Source organism: Giraffa tippelskirchi, chromosome 10 (genome assembly GCF_054371585.1).
Source record: "Giraffa tippelskirchi isolate mGirTip1 chromosome 10, T2T-mGirTip1v1.2.pri, whole genome shotgun sequence".
Lineage (NCBI taxonomy): Eukaryota > Metazoa > Chordata > Mammalia > Artiodactyla > Giraffidae > Giraffa > Giraffa tippelskirchi.
In genome coordinates, this window is record NC_137284.1 from 985,855 (window position 1) to 1,009,520 (window position 23,666).

Here is a 23,666-nt window from a genome sequence, read left to right on the forward strand (position 1 = left end):
AGAGGTACATGTCCTGAATGGACACCCAGGGGGGCGCGCCCTGAGTAAAGACAGGGGAGCCACCCAGCTCACAGCGTCTGCAGTGTGAGGTTTCACAAAAGAAGCCACTTGCACGCACCTGCCTGTAACCCACGCGAGGGCACGCCACAGGCATTAGTCACCTAAATTCAGGCTGGGTAAGAAATTACAAACATGACCTTTAAGATGTGAACAATACAGACTTTCTGCTGTAATAGCCACCACACCCAGGGAGCCTGTATGTCTCTGCAGACCTGGGGGGTTTTCCTATGGCCCTGCCAACCCAGGGTGCGGCCCCCGCAGGGTGGAGCGGTGTGTTGGGGGGTGGCTGGTCACCCCCGGGTCAGTCCTGCTAGGCTGGGGAGGAAAAAGAAGCAGCCAGACACTTCTCCCATCCGGGCTGGAAGTTACTCCTTCATTGGCACTCACCACTTTTTTTTTTAATGCGTGAAGAGAATTTTAATTCAATATACACAAATAGTACACATTATTGAGTTATATTAGGAACCTATCATTACAAGTAAATTTCATTTTTAAGGAAAATAAAAATAGATTGTATTTAAAAGTTTATAAAATGTTTTTGCACTAAAATATAGAGATAAGTATGTGGTATCACCACTCTCTCTATCCAGAGAACGGAGCTCCTGGGGAAGGTCTTTCCTAGCGAATGAAAGGAAGAGGGAGGGAGAGATGCTGGCAGGCAGGTAGCAGTCCTTCTTCAGGACCCCAGCCTGCCCCCCTGACCATGTCCCCTGCCTCCGCCCACATTACCCTGCACTGGGCCGTCCCAGCCCCAGCGGTGCCCACCAGCCCCGCCCACCAGGCCCTCTGACCCCTGCTTCCCTTCCCTCCCCCAGCTTTACTGAGATGTGTTTCACCTGTTCAGTGGCTTTTAGTGTAACCGCAAAGTGGTGCATCCATCACCACGGTCAATTTTATTTTTTTAATCTTTTGTTTTTAAAGAGCCTCAGAGCCAGCATCAGGTGCTTGAGAGCTGTTGATTTATTTTCGGCTATGCGGCATGTGAGGAGAAGGCAATGGCAACCCACTCCAGTACTCTTGCCTGGAGAGTCCCAGGGACGGGGGAGCCTGGTGGGCTGCCGTCTCTGGGGTCGCACAGAGTCGGACACGACTGAAGCGACTTAGCAGCAGCAGCAGCAGCATGCGGCATGTGGGACCTTGGTTCCCGGATCAGGGATTGAGCCCGCGCCTCCTGCATCGCAGGTGTGGAGTCTCAACCACCGGACCGGCTGCCAGAGAAGTTCCCGCCATTGTCAAGTTTAGAGCACAGCCCTCCCCCCGAGAAGCCCTGCACCCTTAGCAGTTATCACCACCACCACCCCGCCAGCCCCTCTTGTAGGTTTGTCTATTCTGGACATTTCATATAAACAGAACCATATGGTTTGGGATCTTTTGTCTTCACTGAGCATCATGTCCTCAAGGTTCCTCCATACAGTAGCCTGTGTCAGAATCTCCTTCCTTTTTAAGGATGAATAATATTACATACAGACTTCCTCAGTGACTCAGCAGTAAAGAATCCGCCTGCAATGCCGGAGATGCAGGAGATGAGGGTTTGATTACTGGGTCAGGAAGATCCCCTGGAGGAGGCCATGGCAACCCGCTCCAGTATTCTTGTCTAGAGAATCCCACGGACAGAGGCGCCTGACGGGCTGAAGTCCACGGGGCCGCAAAGAGTCAGACATGACTGAAGCAACCAAGCACGGGGGAGTACACCGTTACAGACACAGCGCCGTTTGCCGTCTGTCCGTCTGGCGGTTGACGCTCGGGTTGCTTCCCCTCTCGGCTGTGCTGAGTGAAGCTGCTGTGAACACAGGTGTGCAGCTTTCATCTCTGCTTCATTCCTCCTTTCGGCCAAACAGCAGTCCATTGTGTGGATGCGGCATTTTGTTTACGGGTTCGTCAGTCGCTGGGCATTTGGGCTGTTTCCGCTTGTTGCTGTTACGAACGACATTGCTGTGACCGCTGCCAGCTTTCCGTGGACATGTTTTCACCGCTCTTGGGTATTCGCACGCCTGGTTTTTTCCCCACGCCCCCCAGCGATTCTCCAACACCAGCTGGGCGTCCCACACATTTGATCCAGTTCCAGCGCTGTCTTCCTGGAGTCAGCGTCAGCCCCACAGGTAACGGGCCCGGTCCCGCAGGACTGTCCCTGCCTGCACCTTAAGACGGCTATCACAGGTCCTGTCACCCATGCCTCTGACCGACTGGGTGTAGGTTGCAGTTCCAGAGACTTCCTCTTTGGGTTTGATTAATTTCCCAGAGTGGCGCACAGAACTCAGAGAAACGTCTTACTTACTAGATGACCAGTTTATCATAAAAGGATGTGATTCCGGTGGGAGGGTGCTCGGGGCAGGGCGTGGACAAGGGCCGGGAGCTCCTGGCAGCTCTAGCTGTGCAGCTCCCAGCACCTCCGTGTGCCCGCAGCCCGGTCCTTATCCATGTTCTGGGGGCTTCGTTACCTGATTGAGTAGGTCCTTGGCCACTGGTGACTGACCTAACTGTCTGGGGGGTGGTGACAACCCTCTAACCATGTGACTGTCCCCTAGTGACCAGCATTTTGTCAAGGGCAGATACAAATCTTAAAACTCTTCTCTACAAATAATAAAGACTTAGCTGGGACTCCCTGGTGAACCAGCGGCTAAGACTGCTCCTCCAGTGCGGAGCTCCAGGTCTGATCCCTGGCCAGAGACTTGGATCCCACATGCCGTAACTAAGACCCAGCACAGCCAAATAAATGAATGTTTGTGAAATAAACAAAGGAGGCATTGCTTCACAGTGAACTATGGTCCTATTTGACCAAGTGTTATTTTTCAAAACAAACTTCTGGTATTTTTTTTTTGCAAATGCAAATTCTAAATGATGTTTTTTGATTTAGAACTAACTTTGAGTTATGAGATGTTTCATGAAAGTCACTCAACCACGTCTGACTCTTGGCGACCCCATTGACTGTAGTCCACCTGGCTCCCCTGTCCATGGGATTCTCTAGGCAAGAACACTGGAGTGGATGTGTTAGTTGCTCAGTCATGTTCGACTCTTTGTGACCCCATGGACTGTAGCTGCCAGGCTCGTCTGTCCGTGGGATTCTCCAGGCAAGAATACTGGAGTGGGTTGCCGTTCCCTTCTCCAGGGGATCTGCCCAACCCAGGGATTGAACTCAGGGTCTCCCATACTACAGACAGATTCTTTACTGTCTGAGCCACCAGGGAAACCCCTAGATGTTTCTTAGGGCTCCCAAAATATCTCAAAGATTTGTTCTTTCTTCTTATAAAAAAAGGAGATGTTAAACTAAGAAGGCTTAATTGATATATTAAATTCCATGAGAAGCATTGTCAAGTAAGAAGTAATACTAAAGCCTTCTTCACGCTGTGTCTGTATAGGTATAAAATCTGGTTTCTGAAACAGAAATTTCTGAAAATGTGATACATCCCGGTATAGTGTCATCAGTCATAATTCCGGTTATTATCTTAAAATGTTGTAATGTCCCAGAAATAAACTGATTTCCTTGTCAATTGCATTGTGATCAGTTATGATCACAATGGTTAATCTTTAACCAGTGATTTTAAGTCTTTTGTACACATGGTTTTACTCTGATCTTTAGAGATATGTTTCCTTTTCAGAGAAGTTCATGGAAAGGGCTCTGACACTTCTCTAGAGGACACAGTTCTGATAAACTTCCACATCATACCATTCAGTTGGGTGAGAGATTATAGAAGAAACGGATCTTCTACTAACAGAAGATCAAGATCAACAGTTAACTCCCGGGGGACTCCCATTGCCGGCCGGTGGCCGGGACTTCGCCTTCCAAAGCAGGGGGCACAGGTTTAGCCTCGGTCAGGGAGCCAAGATCCCACATGCCGTGTGGCCAAAAATAAACAAACATAAGACAGAAGTAATACTGTAACAAATTCAGTAAAGATTTTTAAAAAAAGAATTCCATGGAACTGATTACTCAGCCATTAAAAAGAATGAAATAATGCCATAGGCAGCAACATGGATGGACCTAGAGGCTGTCATACTGAGTGAAGTAAATCAGATAGGGAAGGAGAAACATCAGAGGACACCCCTTATATGTGGAATCTAAAAAGAAGTGCTACAAGTGAGCTTATCTACAAAACAGAAAGGGACTCACAGACTTAGAGAACAAGCCTGCAGTTTCCAATGGGGAGGATGGGGAGGGGAAGGATGGGGGGAATGGACAGTTAGGAAGTTTGGGATGGACATGTATACACGGCTGTATTTAAAATGTATAACACACAGAACTCTGCTCAATGTCATGCGGCAGCCTGGATGGGAGGGGAGTTTGGGGGAGAATGGATATACGTACATGCCTGGCTGAGTCCCTTCACTGTTCACCTGAAACTATCACAGCATTGTTCATCAGCTCTATAATACAAAATTAAAAGTTTTTAAAAACATGATCGGAGGAGAGAAGGGAGAAGGAGAGACGGGATAAAGGTAGGGATTAAGAGGTGTAAACTGCTAGGTATAAAATAAATAAGCCTCAAGCTCTACAAGGCTAAATTGTACAGCTGGGAGAAATAAAACCATTATTTTGTAGTAACTTTAAATGAAATATAATCTGTAAAAATTTTGAATCACTTTGTTGTTTACCTGAGACTCATATAATATTGTAAATCAACTATACTTCAATTTTAAAAAATTATATAAAAATTAAAAAATAAAAAACATCAAATTGTAAAAAAAAAAAACATTAGATGAGCCAGAATTCAAAATTCATTTCTATCCTATTTTTTTATTTGTGAGATTGACTATCTTTATGCCCTATAATGAAAAAAATATGCTTTAGTTGTTATTTTTTAAAAAAAGAATTCATTCCATGGAACTGAGTGGACTAATTAGGATTATCATTTTTATGACATTTTGCTTTAAACATTGAAGGTTCTCTTATGTTTTGCTTTTCCAGATTTGAGAAAACCTTTCCTCTCAAGCTATCTATAATTTGCAGCAATTAGATAAAGTAAACCTTTGGAGACAAAGATTAAATAGCTATCTTTTCTCCCCACCTGATCCCTCCAGAAGCTGGAAACTCTGAGTGAATATTATTTTCAGTGTAGTTTCAATACAACTCTGTTCTACTTATAGCAGTTCACAGTTGAAAACATCTGTTCTTTTACCAAGGCTTTGACTGGAATGTCATATTTGAGAGGGACATGCATAGCCTGGGACCAGAGAGCTTTAAGGAATTAGTGTTAGTCGCTCAGTCGTGTCTCACTCTTTGTGACCCCACAGAGTGTAGCCTGTCAGGCTCCCCTGTCCATGGGATTCTCCAGGCAAGAACACTGGAGTGGGTAGCCATTCCCTTCTCCAGGGGATTTTCCCGACCCAGGGATCGAATCTGAGGCTCCTGCATTGCAGGCAGATTCTTTACCATCTGCACCACCAGGGAATCTCCTTAAGGAACTAAGATTAAATTTATGGAGCCAATAAGCCACTTGGGATCTTGCTGACAGAGTTCCAAGCAGCCTAAATAAGTGTGTAAGGAAAGGCACTTCCTGGTAGGTACAGAAACCTCAGGATATTTGGGGACCTGAAGAAGAGAGGACTTTAAGCAGGTCTGTAGGTACTGAAGGTGAAATCTGATGCCAAGTTCTTGCTTGGCATTCCCGGCCTCAAGAGACCTTTAAAAGTTCATTCTGAGATTCTTTGTGAAAAGTTCCAGCAAAACCATTTAAAAGATAATAAAAATGTGAGCAATTGCTATTCTTGTTCCACTTACGTAAATAATTGTGTTGAGTTTATTGAGACCTGACTTATTTTACAAACAAATTAATCTTAATTTGGCTATCTTTGGTGGAAATGAAGGTGATTTTAGAAAAGTTACGTTTCAGTAATATATTTTGTGGATATCAGGTTCTAGTGTTGTTAAAAGTGTCTTTGAGATTTTGGTATTTGCCTGTAATCTAGACTAGATCCTGAATTCTCCTAGTTTCGGCTAATATCTGGCTATGACTCTCCAAACTAATAGTTAAAGTTTTCCTCGCATCTTTTTGACTTGGAATCATTGGACAACTTGCTATCAACTTCAGAGAAACCACCAGAATGACTCATGTATAGACGATCTTTATGTCTGTTGTTGTATGAGCTACTCAGAAAGTTTATCTAAACCCTTGATGACATGATCAGAGACATTTCACACTGCAAAAGATGCTCCAACCCTGACACTGAGAAATCTCCAGCTGACTCCCTCTGGACTTAATGCCTCATTGTGACTTGGATTGAAACCCATTATACTAACCGTTGTTCTACTCTGTTCTCTCTTTATTAAGTGTTTGTGCTTCGTGTCTCTCGCTGCTGTACCATGATGCCCTCCACAGGAGTGATGATTGTTTGATGTCGGGATGACTGACCACTCCTGTAAGATTCCCCCTGATGAAGATCCACAGACTTCTCCTATACTGAACACTGCCTCAGACTCACTTTTCAGATGACTTCTTGCTCAAATGTGGCCAAAATCTCTCTGAAAGCAAACCTGGCACACAACCATCTCTTTCTCTCCTCTGTGGAACATGACTGTCTGGGAATGAGACTTCCTAGAACCAAATGAGTGGGTACCAATGCCAAATAACCAAAGAGCTGATCATCGATGCTTTCTAATTCTTCCCAGGTGGTGCTAGTGGTAAAGAACACACCTGTCAGTGCAGGAGATATAAGAAATGTGGGTTCGATCTCTGGGTCAGAAAGATCCCCTGGAGAAGGAAATGGCAATCCACTCCAGTATTCTTGCCTGGAGAATCCCATGGATAGAGGAGCCTGATGGGCTACAGTTCACAGGGTTGCAAAGAGATAGACACGACTGGAGGGACTTAGCACATTTTCTAAAGAAAAATTTAGGTCAAAAGGGGGAAATGTGAAAGAAAATCAGGCTAGAGTCAGAATTGCTAAGAGAGCTCTCTAAAGTGGAGCCTGAGAAGTGGGGATACATTGAAGAAGTATGACTTATGGACATGGCAGCTTGGGTGGAATCTGACTTTTTGACCTGTTGAAGTAATCCAGAATATCTGCCAAAACTCCAAGATACTTATCAGATCCCTACCCTAAAATAACTTGTGATTCCTTAAGAACAAATCTTCTCTAACTTACATCAGAGTCAATCCAGTTCTCATCAGACAACTTTTACAATCTCATGGTTTTTGTCTTTATAAGCCCCTGATTTTCTCTTACATGTTGTTGCTGTTCAGTTGCTAAGTCATGTCCACTCTTTGTGACTCCATAACTGCAGCACGCCAGGCTTCTCTGTCTGGAGTTTGCTCAAACTCATGTCCATTGAGCCGGTGATGCCATCCAACCACCCCATCCTCTGTTGCCCCCTATTCCTCCTGCCCTCAATCTTTCCCGGCATTAAGGTCTTTTCCAATGAGTTGGCTCTTCACATTAGGTGGTCAAAGTATTGGAGCTTCAGCATCAGTTCTTCCAATAAATATTCAGAGTGATTTCCTTTAGGATTGACTGGTTTGATCTCCTTGCTGTCCAAGGGACTCTCAAGAGTCTTCTCTAGCACCACAATTTGAAAGCATCAATTCTTTGGCCCTTACTTGGAACATCTCTTGAGGTTACTAGAATCTGTGCCTCCCAAATCCTTAAAACCCCAAATGAAGTCTATTTTCGTATTTGCAGCCTCCTGGATTTTTTTTTTGTCTGACAGTGGTACCTCTGTTTAACATTTTGAACAACTGCTGCACTGATTTCCGAGATGAATGCCCCATTTTACATCTCCACGAGCAGCGTGAGAGGGCTCTGATTTCTCCACATCCTCACCAACACTTGTTATTTTCCATTAAAAAAAGTATAGCTACCCTTGTGGCTACAGTGTTCTCTCACTGTAGCTTGATTTGCATTTCCCTGATGACTAATGGTGTTGGGCATCTTTTCATGGGCTTGTTGGCCGTTGTATATCCTCTCTGGAGAAGTCTCTCTTCAGATGTCTGCCATTTTTGTTATTATTTTAGTCGCTAAGTTGTGCCTACTCTTTTTGGGACCCCATGGACTGTAGCCTGCCATGCTCCTCTGTCCATGGGATTTCCCAGGCAAGAATGCTGGAATGGGTTGCCATTTCCTTCTACTGAGGATCTTCCTGACCCAGGGATTGAATCCAAGTCTCCTGCATTGGCAAGTGGATTCTTTTTTTGTTTTTTTCAGTCTTCAAATATTTTTTTTGGAAAGCCATGCATTGCCTTTATTGTGTTTCAAATCACTGTACATTTACTTTTTATGAAAACACTGCTTGCATTTGCTAGTACAAAAAAATTGTTTCAGGAATGTAGAGAAACATCCAACTTAAATAGTGAAAAAGTGACCGTAATTACCACTGCGTTGCAGTCATTTCTGCATTTTCTGCGTTTCTTAAATAACTATCTTGTCTGATAAGACACAATATAAAGAGCATTTATGAAGAACAGACATTTACATATACGTCTAAAGTCTTATTGAGAATATCTCGTTGGCATCAGATAACCAACCACAGGCGCAGCTGCAGTAACAGGATATGCATGCGCCTATTGGTTCATACCATTGGCAAGTGGACTCTCTGCCATTGAGCCACTCACTAAATTGGGCTATTTGTGTCTTCATTGTTGAGTTGTAAATGTGCTTTACATTTTCCTCCTTTATATACTCTAGATACAAGTATCTAAAGAGAAATGATTTGCAGCTATTTTATCCAACTCAGTGGGTTGTCTCTTCACTTCTCGACAGTGTCCTTCTCGTGTTTACAATCTTTTTTTTTAATTTGGCTGCACCATGGTTCTTAGCTGCGTCACGCAGGATCTTCAGTTGTGACATGTGGGTTTTAGTTCCCTGACCAGGGATCGAACTCAGGCCTCCTGCATTGGGAGTGAGGCATCTTAGCCATTGGACCACCAGGGAAGTCCAGCATTTTAATGGTGATGAAGTCTGATTGATGTAGTTTTCCTTTTGTCGCTTGTGCTTCTGGTGTCACATATGAGACACCATTGCCTAACCCAGTGTTATGGTGATTTACTCCCGTGTTTTCTTCTAAGAGTTTTATAGTTTAAGCTCCCGTGTCAAGGTCTTTGATCCACTTCAAGCTCAGTTTTCTGTGTGCTGTGAGGTATCTGTCCCAGGAGCGATTCCTGATTCCTGCTTACAAGTCCCTCCCACCACCTGTGACCTGGAAAACTCCTATGTTTACATCAAGACCCTGCCCTGCGCCTCCTCTATGTTAAGGCAAGGCTCTTTCCACACGCCTGGGCAGCTTGTACTGCTCCCTGGGATGGGGGCTCACAGCCAGTCCTGCTCTGAAGCTGGTCATCTCTGAGTCAACCCTTAGGTGCACAGGAGCTGTTGCTGAAGGGGTGCTGATCAAGCAGCCGACACTGACAGCACCCGCCAGCCAGAGTCTACGGCGGGGACTTTGCAAACCCCGCCCCCACTCTTACCAAGGGCCACACAGATGGGCTGACACGACACAAATGGGGAGACTGAGGCTCAGGGGCGTGAGCACTTTCCCCAAGTTCACACAAGTGGTGAGTGACGGATAGATGAACAGATGAACGAGTTTGTAAAGAGATGGTTCCACCTGAAGGGACTGAACTGGAACCAAATCTCTCTCTTCAAGCCCCTGAGAGTATCTTACAGGTGTGCCCTAAGAAACACAAAAATCAGATTCCCAGTGTGGGGAATGTCAACAGATAAAACAGCTACACTGGAGAGCGACCTCTGGATTCCTACAACTAGAAGCTCTTGCAAGACACCAGGTGTTAATTTTCCAAGTGTTTAATTCAGAGATGTTTGGAGGGGAAGTTTCAAACAACACCATCTCTGGGAACAAACTTCTTTGTAACAAACCTGGGTCTTTGTTTTTAATACGTGTCCTGATACACCAAGATGGAGCCAACCGTCCGGCCGGTTTTCTCCAGGGGGCCCCTCCCCTGCCTGGTTGTAGGTGAACAGGTCCAATCAGTGGGGGAGGGGCTGGCCTTGCCGGTGCTGGCCCCCTTCCCTCCTGCCTGCTCCCTGGGCCTCCCGCCCCCGGCTTTAGCCCTGCAAGACTCCTGGGGGCCGGTGCTGCCTCAAAGCCCCTGCACCATCCCATCACCCCCAATCTCCCGCCCAGCTCACCCCAGCACCCCCACCCCCACTGCACTCCAGCCCCACCCCCACCCCACTCCACCCCAGCTCCAGGCACCTCACCTCACCTCTCCCCACCCCAACCTGGCTCATCCCACCCCCACCCCACCCCACCCCCACTCCACTGCACCCTGGCTCCAGCCCCACCTCCCTTCCCTTCCCCCTATCCACCCCGCACCCCCCACCGCCCCATCCCATTCCTTCCCCTTTGGCTCACTCTGGACCCAGCTCAGAAACACGCCCTTCCGTGACTCCGTGACTCCGCGCCAGCTTCTGCAGCAGCGGGTCCGCAGGCGAGGAGCGACCGCTGAAGGGCAGGAGCTCAGAAGGCGCTGTCACCAGGGCGCTCCTTAAACGTGACTGTATATAAACTTACAGTCAGATAACCTGCAGCAAAGCCAGAACCCACTGCTTCCTAGCGACCTGCCGGCCCCTCGCCCCTCCTCTGCACACGCGGGGCGCAGGGGTGGCCTCACCTCCTCCGGCTGGCGCTGGGACCCCACATGGAGGACTTAGCTCGGAAATTGGCAGGGGCCGCCTCAGGCCTCAACTCAGCTTCTACTGGTGACACTTTCTCAGAGGCGACTTTGTTGTTCAGTCGCTCAGTCGTGTCTGATTTTTTCTGACCCCACGGACTGCAGCACGCCAGGCCTCCCTGTCCTTCACCATCCCGCGGAGTTTGCTCAAACTCCTGTCCATCCAGTTGGTGATGCCATCCAACCATCTCATCCTCTGTCGTCCCCTTCTCCTCCTGCCCTCAATCTTTCCCAGCATCACGGTCTTCTGCAGTGAGTCAGCTCTTCGCATCAGGTGGCCAAAGTATTGGAGTTTCAGCTACTGCATCAGTCCTTCCAATGAACACCCAGGGCTGATCTCCTTTAGGATGGACTGGTTGGATCTCCTTGCAGTCCAAGGGACTCTCAAGAGTCTTCTCCAACACCACAGTTCAAAAGCATCAATTCTTGGTGCCCAACCTTGTTTATGGTCCAACTCTCACATCTGTACATGACTCCTGGGAAAACCAGAGCTTTGACTAGACGGACCTTTGTCAGGAAAGGGATGTCTCTGCTTTTTACTACGCTATCTAGGTTTATCATAGCTTTTCTTCCAGAGGCAGTAGTGTGTTTATAATGCAGGTCAAACCTGAACATGTGCCGTGCGTAGTCCTCACACTGAGTATTCTTCCAGAAGGTAAGTTCTTCCAGCAGAGGAAGAGGAGGCCCAGTGGAGGCCGGCAAGGCGGGGTCAGGGTTCGGCTCAGTGATACCCTGATCCTCTGGGCGAGCCCTGCTGGACGGCCTGTGGCCAGTGCAGGCTCCAAGTCAGGTGGTCCACTAGGACCCTCTGTCTTAGGCTTACCCAGCCAGCTCCTGGCAGGCACTCTGCACACCAGGCCCAGCCCCCAGCCCAGGAGGACAGTGGTCCGGTTACTGGTGACAGTAACGGTGGTGACGCAGGTGCTGTGAGCGGGGTGGTTCTGTCGCTCTGTGGTTTTGTGTGAGCGCCTCCCTGTCTCCCTCTCGCCCCAGTTTTGGTCCTTATCTGTCCCCCCTGAGCTGGAGCCTGTGCTGACCGAGCCCCGACTTCGGGGGCCCAGGGCCCTGCCTTCTACGGCTGTCATCGCCCACTCCTCTCTCTTCTCGGGGAGGCTTCCTTCTGCCCCTGTTGGCAGGTTCCCCTTCCCCCCAGGCGTGGTTTTTATTCCACTTCATCTTCACTGAGAACGGTTAGAGTTTGGGGGAGCGGTTCTGAAATGAGGAGCGGTTCTGAAATCCCGCGTCCTCTGCTCCTGGTAGGCGCCGCCCTCTGGCGGCCTCCTCGGAGGCGGCCCTTGTGGGGGACGGGGAGACCGCGGGACAGATGGGCGGGTCCGGGCGAGAGAAGGGGGCGTGAGGAGGAGCACAGAGCGAGCCGGCCCCCGCCCCCAGCCCCCGCTCTCTGTCTGGTCTGGACGCCTGCCTCCGTGCCCCCCACGCCAGCCCCTTTCCTCCTGCAGTCTCTCCCTCCGTCTCTGTCTCTCCCCGTCTCTGTCTCTCCTGTCTCTGTGTCTCTCCTGTCTGTGTCTCTCCCTCCATCTCTGTGTCTCCCCGTCTCTGTCCTTCCCCATCTCTGTCCCTCCCTGTCTCTCTGTCTCTCCTGTCTCTGTGTCTCTCCCTCCATCTCTGTGTCTCCCCAACTCTCTGTCTCTCCCCATCTTCGTGTCTCTCCCTCCCTGTCTCTGTCTCTCCCCATCTCTCTGTCCCTCCTTCCCCGTCTCTGTCTCTCCCCATCCCTCTGTGTCTCTCCCTCCCCATCTTTGTCCCTCCCCATCTCTGTCCCTCCCCGTCTCTGTCTCTCCCATCTCTGTCTCCCCGTCTCTCTGTCTCTCCCGCGTCTCTGTCTCTCCCCGTCTCTGTGTCTCTCTCTCCATCTCTGTGTCTCCCCGTCTCTCTGTCTCTCCCCAGCTCTGTCTCTCCCATCTCTGTGTCTCTCCCTCCATCTCTGTGTCTCTCTCTCCATCTCTGTGTCTCCCCATCTCTCTGTCTCTCCCCATCTTCGTGTCTCTCCCTCCCTGTCTCTGTCTCTCCCCGTCTCTGTCTCTCCCCATCTCTCTGTCCCTCCTTCCCCGTCTCTGTCTCTCCCCATCCCTCTGTGTCTCTCCTTCCCCGTCTTTGTCCCTCCCCATCTCTGTCCCTCCCCATCTCTGTCTCTCCCATCTCTGTCTCCCCGTCTCTCTGTCTCTCCCCGTCTCTGTGTCTCTCTCTCCATCTCTGTGTCTCCCCGTCTCTCTGTCTCTCCCCAGCTCTGTCTCTCCCATCTCTGTGTCTCTCCCTCCATCTCTGTGTCTCTCCCTCCCTGTCTCTGTCTCCCCATCTCTCTGTCTCTCCCCGTCTCTGTCTCTCCCTGTCTCTGTCTCTCCCTTCAGGGTTCTCCCTCCTGGCTTTCCCCCTTTGCTGGCCTTGGTCCTCCTGTAGCCCCCAGTCTGATGGTATCGATGTCCCCCTCCCCAGAGCTCACTCACCCGAGGCCGCGGGGTCCAGCCCTGCGACACCCAGCTCCCCGACCTCCGTTGCCCTAGTCCCCCTGCAACCGCTCTCTCAGCCCCTGGGCCCCGACCTCATAGCGTGCCCCAGGCTGTCGCTTGTTCTCGTAGCTGGAACCATCCCCAGCACTGGGGCCCCCTCAGTGGCCACTGGCCGACGACCCCCTGCAACCCTCGGGGGCATCTGGGCTGGCAGCGGCCAGCCATCTGGAAGGCTGGACTGTTGCCAGCTGCTCAGCCACCAACAGGAAATTGTTTTCTCTTCCGAGCATCTATGGAAACTCATGCAACATCCCGGAACGGACAGAACCGTGGGTTCTCCTCTGCTCCCGCCAGCACGTGGGTCCTGCCTCCCGGAGCAGTCCCTGGGCAGGTCGGGCGCCCCCGGCTCCTGGTGTCAGGTGCACAGAGCAGCAGAACGGGCTGAGCCCTGCAGCTGTGGGGCCGACGCGATGGTGTGTGTGCACGTATGTGTGTGTAGGTGTGCATGTGTGTGGTTATGCCTATGAATGTGTGGTGTATTTGTGCACACACGTGTGCACCTGTGGGTTTTATGTGGGTGTTGCAAACTCAGCACCTTCTCCTCTTGTTTCTGAGAAGGGCAGGGATGCTGGCTGACCGTGTCTGAAGAAGGTGATGGGCACCCCACCCCAGGGGCACAGCAGAGTCCAAACACCATGACCAGCTGGCGGAGGGTCTGTGCCTGTCAGCACTGCACTCTGACCTCCTAGGTCGTGTTGATAAAATGTCCCCCTGGAGGGCCGCTCCTCTGTGATCCCCCAACAGGAGACTGTTTCCAGGCATCAACAGAAACGTATCTCATATATTAACATATATATTAAGATGTTGTAGACAATCAGCAAGGACTTGCTGTGTAACACAGGGAACTTGACTCCGTATCCTACAATAACCTATACGGGGAAAGAATCTGAAAAAGAGCAGATATAGGTGTATGTCCTGGAGGAGGAAATGGAAACCCACTCCAATATCCTTGCCTGGAAAATCTCATGGACAGAGGAACCCGGCGGGCAACAGTCCGTGGAGTCACAAAGAGTCGGACACGACTGAGCGCGCACATGCAAGGTATGTGTATAACTGAATCACTTGGCTGTATGCTTGAAGTTAACACAACATTGTAAATCAACTAAAATATAAAATAAAATTTAAAAAAGATTTTAAGGGCAGCCACCAGGAGAATAGAAATAGGATGAAGAGCTTTCAAACTACAATCAAGACAATGGAACAAAGAAAATCCAATCAATATGACGAAAGGCTGTGGGGGAGGGGTCCCGGTAAAAACCACAGTAAATAAGAACTAGAAGACAGGACGGCCAGACCAGTGCAAAGCCCCCACTGACCACAGAAAAGTGTCAAGGGCTTAGGTCGCTGTGAAGAATCTTCCAGATCAGAGGGCGTTGGAGAGGGATTAGTGGACCATTATGTATGCTGATTGTAAGAGACACAGCCAGAAGCTAAATGAGAAGAACCTTTGAACACAAAGGGAAGGAGAGAGAGGAAAGCAGCCGTGCAGACAGAGAACAGTTGTGCTGTGAAACTGTGCCTAAACCAGCGTCAGTTCAAGTAGAATGAGGATCGGAAGGCTTCAACCAGAAAAAGAGGAAGATTTTCTATTGACTAAAGGTACAATCCTTCAGAAAGATGTAACAGGTCTGAGTCGTACAGCTAAACACTCACCTTTGGGATGTGGGAACGTTTCAGGTGAGATCCACCCTCAGAGTGAGAAACCAGACACGGTCTCAGAGGCTGGTGGAGTAGAAGGTAAATAGGGAAGCAGGTCCCCAGGGATGGAGCGACCCGGCTGGAGGGCAGGCCGAGCGTGTGGTCAGTGAAAGCAGAGACTTGGGCAAGGGGTGGGCGTGCCCACGAGCTCCCTTGGTGCCCAACAGCGAGTGGCCCTGCTCCCCTTTAAAAAGACTTTTGTGAACAGCTTTCTGGTTAAAGCCACCTGGAACCCACCCATCTGAGCCGCACAGCAGCAGGGGGCGGGCGTGGAGGGGAGGCCGCTGCGGCCAGCCAGCAGAGCAGATGCCCCGGTGGGAGGGTTTGGCTCACGGAGGGTGAAGGACGGGGAGAGGACAGGAAACCGCCAAGCAGACGCGCCCAGGAAAACCAAAGCTGGACTTTGGGGGAAAATGAATTTTATTAAAGAGAAAGATAAAAAGTAACGTAAGGACAGAAACCAAAGGTGCAGATAGTCAAAGCTATGGTTTTTCCTGTAGTCATGTATGGATGTGCGAGTCGGACCATAAAGAAGGCTGAGAGCTGAAGAATTGATGCTTTTGGACTGTGGTGCTGGAGAAGACTCTTGAGGGTCCCTTGGACAGCGAGGAGATCAAACCAGTCAATCCTAAAGGAAATCAACCCTGAATACTCATTGGAAGGATTGATGCTGAAGCTGAAGCTCCAATACTTTGGCCACCTGATGGGAAGAGCCAACTCATTGGAAAAGACCCTGATGCTGGGAAAGATTGAGGGCAGGAGGAGAAGGGGCGACAGAGGATGAGATGGTTGGATGGCATCACCGACTCAGTGGACATGACTTTGAGCAAACTCCAGGGAATAGTGATGGACAGGGAAGCCTGGTGTGCTGCAGTCCATGGGGTCGCAAAGAGTCAGACAGAACTTAGCAACTGAACAACAACAAAGAGAAAGAAAAGTAAAATAAAGACAAAAACCAAAGGGACGTGCAAAGTTAACAGAGAACTTCACACACAAGTTTCTACCCAGGAACCTGAAGGTCTGGGTGAACCTGAGGATCTAGGGTATGAGATGGACTCTTTCACTTACCTCCAGATATTTTGGGGCATGTGCCATGAGGTGGGGACGGACAGACCGATGGGGACCCCGATCCTCGGGACTCTGACTCTGTAAGGAAACCAGACAGGGACCAGGAGGACCTGAGGCCATGTGGGCGACCCAGAGCAGGGCCGAGCTGCCGGCAGCACCTCCCCATGGAGGCATGGCCGAAATATGGACAGGGGCCCTGGCCCTCCGCCAGCAACTGCCCACCTGCGCCAGCCTGCAGGTTTTCACACGCTCACAGTCACGCACATACACGAACACTGTACCCGAACACCGGACACAACACGCAGACACACACAGAGGAAAAGAGACAGGGATGGAAAACCCCAGGCAGCATCGCAGGAGACTGAGGTTGCAGGCCCCCTACAGGTTCCAGCATCTGGAGCCACACACAGCGTCACACACGAGGCAGAGGGCGGCTCGGTGCCCCAGGCCCTCCCCTCCCCGGAGGTAACCACCTGGCCATCTGGACCCTCTCAGGCACGTCTACGTGAAAGCAAGTCGTGTTCCGAACTTGCCTGCATAAAACACCAGCAAACGACCCAGCGAGGCATCAAGAGTAGCTGGTCCCCGAGGGAAGGAGGCCTCTTCTCAGCCTGCGGGGGGCTTCCACCCGTACCACGCCCATCAGCACACGTCCGTCCCTAAGTCAAGAGCTCAAAGGTGGAACTTCTCAGCGAATCAGGGGCTCCTCCTTCACTTCATGAAGCTGGAAACCTAGGCAACTGTTGTGTCTGTTTCTTAGACCTTAGCAACATCCCATTAAAATCTGGCATAAAACATTGACAGCAACTCCGGGGAGAATTGACACCCTGACAATATTGAGTCTCAAGGTCCATAAATATGGCCTTTGTCTCCATTTTTAGCGATAATCTTTAAATTCCCTCGAAATGTCATGATTTTCCCCATAGTGGTCTTACACATCTTCTGTTAGCTTCATAGTTATCTGATAGTTTTTGACATTTATTATTAACATGATTTTCCAAATTCTACTGTCAACAGTTTGTCACAGGCGCCTAAATGACTGATTTCTGTGGACTGACTTCTTTTACTGTGGTAAAATATATATACGATAAAACTCACTATTGTAACTGCTTTCGAGGGAACAGCCCAGTGTCCCTGAGCACGTCCACATTGTTGTCCTGCCATCACCACCATCCATCTCCAGACCTTTCTCGACACCCCAAATAGAAGCTGTATAGCCTGTGTGTAGACTGTGTATCAGTCAATCAAGACTGTATGAGTTTGCTAGGGCCACCGGAACAACATCCCTCACCCCGGGCAGCTTAAATAACAGACGTCATCTCCAGGCCTGGAGGCTGGAACCCCAGACCCAGGTGAGGGCAGGGCTGCCCCTCCTGAGGCCTCTCTCCGGGGCGTCTAGACTGCCGTCTCTTCCCTGCCTGCTCCCAGGGTCATCTCCTGTGTCCTGGCCTCCTCTTATGAGGACGCCGTTCACACTGGACTAGACCCACCCTAGTGACCGCATGTCCACTCAACCACTTTCTAAAGGGCCCAGCTCCAAACACAGCCGCCTCCTGCAGTTTGGGAGTTCGGGCTCCCGTGAGAAACTGCGGACACGGGCTAGCCTGTAGCGTCAGCTCTTCGGCATTTTCTATGTCTCCAGCTGTGTCATGTGTGAGAGCGTAATTTGATTTTTCCCCTTTAATGTCTCTTTCTTGCGGCAGTGGCTGGGGCCCCACACTGAACGCAAGCACCAGCCTCAGAGGCACTGTTTCCTGTGACTCCCTTCCTGCGCGGGTCAGTTTTTCTTTTAATGATCTTTTTATTTTTACTGTGCGTCTGCGTGGCTGCACTCGGCTTCCTCTAGTTGTGAGCGGGGGCCTTGCTGTGCATGGGTGTCTCGTTGCAGCGGCTCCTCCTGTCGTGGCTTTCGGGCTCTAGAACTCGGGCCTCAGCAGCTGCGGCACACGAGCTCAGCTGCCCTGAATCGTGTGAAATCTTCCCAGACCAGGGAGGGAACCCATGCGCCCTGCACGGACAGGCGGCGTCTTGTCCACTGTGCCTCCAGGCCAGTCCCATTACTTATCGCTTAAACCTAACGCAGCAACACTGGGGTTTCTTGAAAGCGTCCTCAGCATCTGTTGCGATGATCCCAGGATTTCCTTCTTTAATTTGTGAGCCATGCCGACGTACCCACGGGGCCTTTGCCAGGATGCACTGTGTTTTGGAAATTCCTACGCACGTTTTCTCTCACCATCTCATATCTCCGAAGTCAGGTGCAACTGCTGCAGTGAACGTTGTTTTTTCTCATTATTATCTAAGTATACGTGATGTATAATATAATGTAAATTACAAGTGTATGACATAACGATGGGCTTCCCAGGTGGCACTAGTGGTAAAGAATCCGCCTGCCAATGCAAGAGACACAAGAGACCCGGGTTCGATCCCTGGGTTGGGAAGATTCCCTGGAGTAGGAAATGGAAACCCACTCCAGTACTCTTGCCTGGGAAATTCCATGGACAGCGAAGCCTGGTGGGCTGCAGTCCATGGGGTTGAAAGAGTCGGATACGACTGAGTGCTAATGCTCATAACAATGATTCACCATTTTTAAGGGTTAGACTCCATCTATAGGAGTAAAATACTCCACTATAAAATGTAGGCTATTTTCCCTGTGTTGTACGACATGTCCTTGTGTGTATCATACACAACTATGTGACTAGTTAGGTATCTAACTATACCTAATAGTTTGCCCTCTTAACCCCCAGCCCTATGCTGACTTTTCCCCTGCACGCTGCCACCTTCCCACTGGTGACACCTAGCTAGTTCTCTAGATCAGTGAGTGGCAGTAGATATTGTCTTATAATCTCTGTCCCCCTGATGGCGGCTGTGACATGTGGACATTTGGTCACCACCCCACCCCCCTGCACACAGGAAAACTTGACCGTCCCTCCTGTGGGTCTGGCTGGACAATGACCAGCCCTCCACAGCTGTCACCCAAGAAGCCCTGTAAAGACCATCTGGAGAAAGAATCTGAGTTCTCTCTCTTGTCTGAAACCCTGCTTAACACCTTCCAGGAAGGTTTTTTTCAATGTCAGAACTTCCAGAATTGGCATCAGCTGCTTAGAAGGGAGAGACAGCAGACCACTATTTTGGAAAACACTAGGCTGAAACCCACATGGGGAAAACTTCAATACACTCGGGAACACAACGTTGTAAGGCAAATTATATTCCAACAAAAATTAAATATAAAAAAAAGCCACTCTGGCAAGGGGCGCAAGTCGGTGCGAAGTGGAATAACATCCCCACCCCCTTGGACCTAACATATAAAACGTCACTTCCTCCCAGTTAATTTTTAAATTCAGTGCAGCCGCAACTGAGATACCAGGACACATTTACGGAGTTAAACAAGGTGGGGATACAGATCTCGTGTGTCTAGTCACTTAGTTGTGTCCAACTCAGTCTGACCCCATGGACTGTAGCCGCCAGGCTCCTCTGTCCATGGGATTCTCCAGGCAAGAATACTGGAGTGGGTTGCCATTGCCTCCTCCAGGGGACACAGGTCTTATGTAGGAAGAACCAGGAACACCCTGAAAAAGGAGAAACTGAGGACCTAGCAGATGGGCTTCCCTGATAGCTCATTTGGTAAAGAATCTGCCTGCAATGCAGGAGACCCCAGTTCGATTCCTCGGTCGGGAAGATCTGCTGGAGAAGGGATAGACTACTCACTCCAGTATTGTTGGACTTCCCTGGTGGCTCAGCTGGTAAAGAATCCACCTGCAATTCAGGAGACTCCAGTTCGATCCCTGCGTTGGGAAGATCCCCTGGAAAAGGGAAAGGCCACTCCAGTATTCTGGCCTGGAGAGTTCCATGGACTGTATATCCACTGGTTGGATCTCCTTGCAGTCCAAGGGACTCTCAAGAGTCTTCTCTTAACACCACAGTTCAAAAGCATCAATTCTTCAGTGCTCAGCTTTCTTCATGGTCCAACTTTCACATCCATACATGACTACTGGAACAACCAGAGCTTTGACTAGACGGACCTTTGTCAGCAAAATGATGTCTTTGATTTTTAATGCTCTGTCTAAGTTTGTCATAGCTTTTCTTCCAAAGAGCAAGCATCTTTTCATTTCATGGCTACAGTCACCATCTTCAGTGATTTTGGAGCCCAAGAAAATAAAGTCTGTCACGGTTTCCATTCTATCTGCCATGAAGTGATGGGACCGGATGCCATGATCTTAGTTTTCTGAATGTTGAGTTTTTTGAATGTTGAGGGATTCACTGCAAAGGAGCAAAAAGAAAACTTCCAGGCAGCTTGAAATGCTCCAGATTTGGCCTGAGGAGGCAGCTACGAAGGTGTGTGCATTTCTCTTCTTACAACTTATTGAACTGGACAGTTTATTCTATATCAGTTATACCACAACAAAGCTTCAAATTTCAAAAATTCTAAAATTTCACATTTTGAAAGCCTATGGTCATTCCTTGCACAAAAACGTAGCTGGTTGTAGAATTACTAGGTTACACTTTCTCTGAGATCCTTGTAGATGCTGCTCCTGGCACTACATGTTGTTGTGGGAAATTCAGGAATGAACCTGGTAATCTTTTAGGTGAGTTTTGTTTTCATCCAGGGTCAGGAGAATCCCAGAATGCCCGTGAAATTCTCATCTGGTTCCTCAAATTCCAGGAATTCTGGACTCATTCTGATGGGGTTTGAGGAGGCCCAGTAAACAACACTTCTCCCTGTGGAGTTCTGCACCAGCTGAGAAATATGAGTGAGGTTTGGCTTCCCTAGTGGCTCAGCTGGTAAAGAATCTGACTGCAATTCAGGAGACCTGGATTCGATCCCTGGGTCAGGAAGATCCCCTGGAGAAGGGCATGGCAACCCACTCTAGTATTCTTGCCTGGAGAATTCCATGGACAGAGGAGCCTGGCGGGCTACAGTTCATGGGATCACAAAGAGTCAGATATGACTGAGCAACTCACTTTGGGGGCCTACATTCTGTTCATTACTGATCAAGCTGCTATTGGAGAATATGAGGGAAGTAGTCTTTTTCATCAGTTTAGTTCAGTCGCTCAGTCGTGTCCAACTCTCTGTGACCCCGTGGATTGCAGCACGCCAGGCCTCTGTGTCCATCAGTAGCTCCCGGAGCCTGCTCAAACTCGTGTCCATCGAGTCAGTGATGGCATCCCACCATCTCATCCTCTGTTGTCTCCTTCTCCTGCCTTTAATCTTTCCCAGCATCAGGGTCTTTTCCAGTGAGTCAACTCTTCACATCAGGTGGCCAAAGTATTGGAGTTTCAGCTTCAACATCAGACCTTCCAATGAACACCCAGGACTGATCTCCTTTAGGATGGACTGGTTGAATCTCCTTGCAGTCCAAGGGACTCTCAAGAGTCTTCTCCAACACCACAGTTCAAAAGCATCAATTCTTCAGTGCTCAGCTTTCTTTATAGTCCAACTCTCACGTCCATACATGATTACTGGAAAAACCATAGCTTTGACTGGATGGGCCTTTGTTGGCAAAGTAATGTCTCTGCTTTTTAATATGCTGTCTAGGTTGGTCATAGCTTTTCTTCCAAGGAGTAAGCGTCTTTTCATTTCATGGCTGCAGTCACCATCTGCAGTGATTTGGGAGCCCAAGAAAATAAAATCTATCAGTTTCCATTGTTTCCACATCTATCTGCTATGAAGTGATGGGACCGGATGTCATGATCTTAGTTTTTTGAATGTTGAGTTTTAAGCCAGCTTTTTCACTCTCCTCTTTCACTTTCATCAAGAGGCTCTTTAGTTCTTCTTCACTTTCAGCCATAAGGATGGTGTCATCTGTGTACCTGAGGTTATATATTTCTCCCAACAATCTTGATTCCAGGGTCTTTCTCATAGTGACACTCAGAAGGTACAGACTTACCCTCCAGGCCCAAGTGTCCCCGGTCCTTCCCCAAGGGTAGAGGCTGACCCTGCAAACCTCAGAGGCTGGAGCAGCAGGGAAGATGCTTGGGCAGTTTGGTTCCCAGGGAGGCATGGAGAATCCCTGTCCTGCCCTTCCGCTTAGCTATCCGGTAAGCAAGGCCCCCTCCTCAGTCTCCAAGAAGACCCATCAGGCCAGGGGCGGCAGGGCACATATCCACCACTTCTTGCTCCTCACACAAAGCCTGCGGGGGATTAAAGAGCCTGCTCTCTGGGCTGTCCAGGGAGGCCATGACCGCGGCTCCCCGGGGCCTCTGCAGGGCAGTGCAGCGTCACCTCTAGGAGGCTCTGACCGGCTAGAACTACACTTACCGCCAGTGCCGTTCTCCATCCGTGACTGGCTGAGGTGTGGTCCCTCAAAATCCCTGCGCTGCAGACCTCAGCCCCAGGACCCTGGGGGTGACTGTGTTTGGAGGCGGGGTCTTTAAAGAGATCCTTAAGGTGAGTGAGCTCATAAGACAACGGACCCTAGACCCACAGGACTGGTGTCCTCATAAGAGAGGTCAGGACGCAGACACACACAGAGGGATGACCCCGTGAGCACACACGCCCAGGGGAGAGGCCTCAGGAGGACCAGCCCTGCCCCTACCTGGGTCTGGGATCCAGCCTCCGGGACTGGAGACAGTGGGCGTCTGCTGTGAGCCCCCCATCTGTGATGCTCGTTACCGCAGCTGGAGCAAGCGCACACCCCATCCCAGGCGTTGGTGCACCGCTCTCCTAGTTGCCAGGCTGGCTGTGTCCCGCCAGGATGTCTGGAACAGGCTGTTGGAGGTTCTGTGATGACATCATAAAGATACTCCCAAACTCGGGCCTGCTTATGCGTCATCCATACAGTAATAAGAGCTAACATTTCCCTATCGTCTAATGAGAAGAGATACTTGTAAAAGCTTTTACGTGAATTGACTCAGTTCTCTCAAGGGCCGCGCAAGGCTGACTTGCCGTGACCCTGGCTTATGTGAGAGGAGAGGACAGTGGCTTCCCTAGAACCTGCCCAAAGGCTCGAAGGCAGGGACAGGTGATCCAGCACCGGGGCCAGAGCCTGGGTTCTTAACTTTGGGGCAGAGGCTTCTCCAAATAGCCAGCCCTACAGAGATGCCCCAAACTCAAGACGGCCATCTCCAGTGGCCCATCCGGGGGAATGTCAGGCCCCAGGCAGTGGTCTTGTCAACTCAGCTGGACCAGGGCCACCAGCATTTTCAGGACACAGCCGGCCAGAGAGGAACTGGGGGCTTGGGAGAGAAACAGAGACCAGCAGGTTCCACGTTCTCCTTTACAATAAGGGACAGGGAGAACAAGATGGTGGAGGAGTAGGTGGACATGGAGTACGTCTCTCTCCACGGATACATCAGGAGCACACCTTCAGACACAGAAGTGCAGGCGGAACACCAGCTGAGAGTGAACAGGAGGGCCTGACCGGCGGAAAAGGATATATAAAACCAGGCAAAACTCAGTATGATGAAGGAACTAGGGGGAAAAACAGGAGTGTTAGTAGCACTGGACCTGCCCTCAGTGGGTGAGGGAACTGAAGCAGGAGTCTGATCCCCACAGCGGCGCAATTGTCTGAGTCAGAGGAGAAACTTTTAAGGCTGAGAGTGAAATAGCTGATCTGTGGCAGCCTAAACGGAGTGAGAATCAGACAGTCCTTGCCGCAGCCAAATATACCCCAGACAGCAATGAGGATCCCCTAGAAGGCACAGCGGCTGGGAGCTGGAGTTTAGGGATTGTGGAGCAATCCCAGGGTGAGGG

The 23,666-nt window shown here is 49.8% G+C and overlaps 1 long non-coding RNA gene across 1 annotated transcript; it reads right to left on the minus strand.

Moving 5' to 3' along the window:
• Positions 1-951: 951 nt before the first annotated feature.
• On the minus strand, positions 952-22,671 carry LOC145524428 (uncharacterized). The gene is made up of 3 exons (XR_014067496.1): positions 22,510-22,671; positions 15,977-16,054; positions 952-4,422 (listed from the first exon to the last, which is right to left on the minus strand). It is a non-coding gene; the product is annotated as an uncharacterized LOC145524428 (long non-coding RNA).
• Between the last annotated feature and the right edge of the window lie 995 nt (positions 22,672-23,666).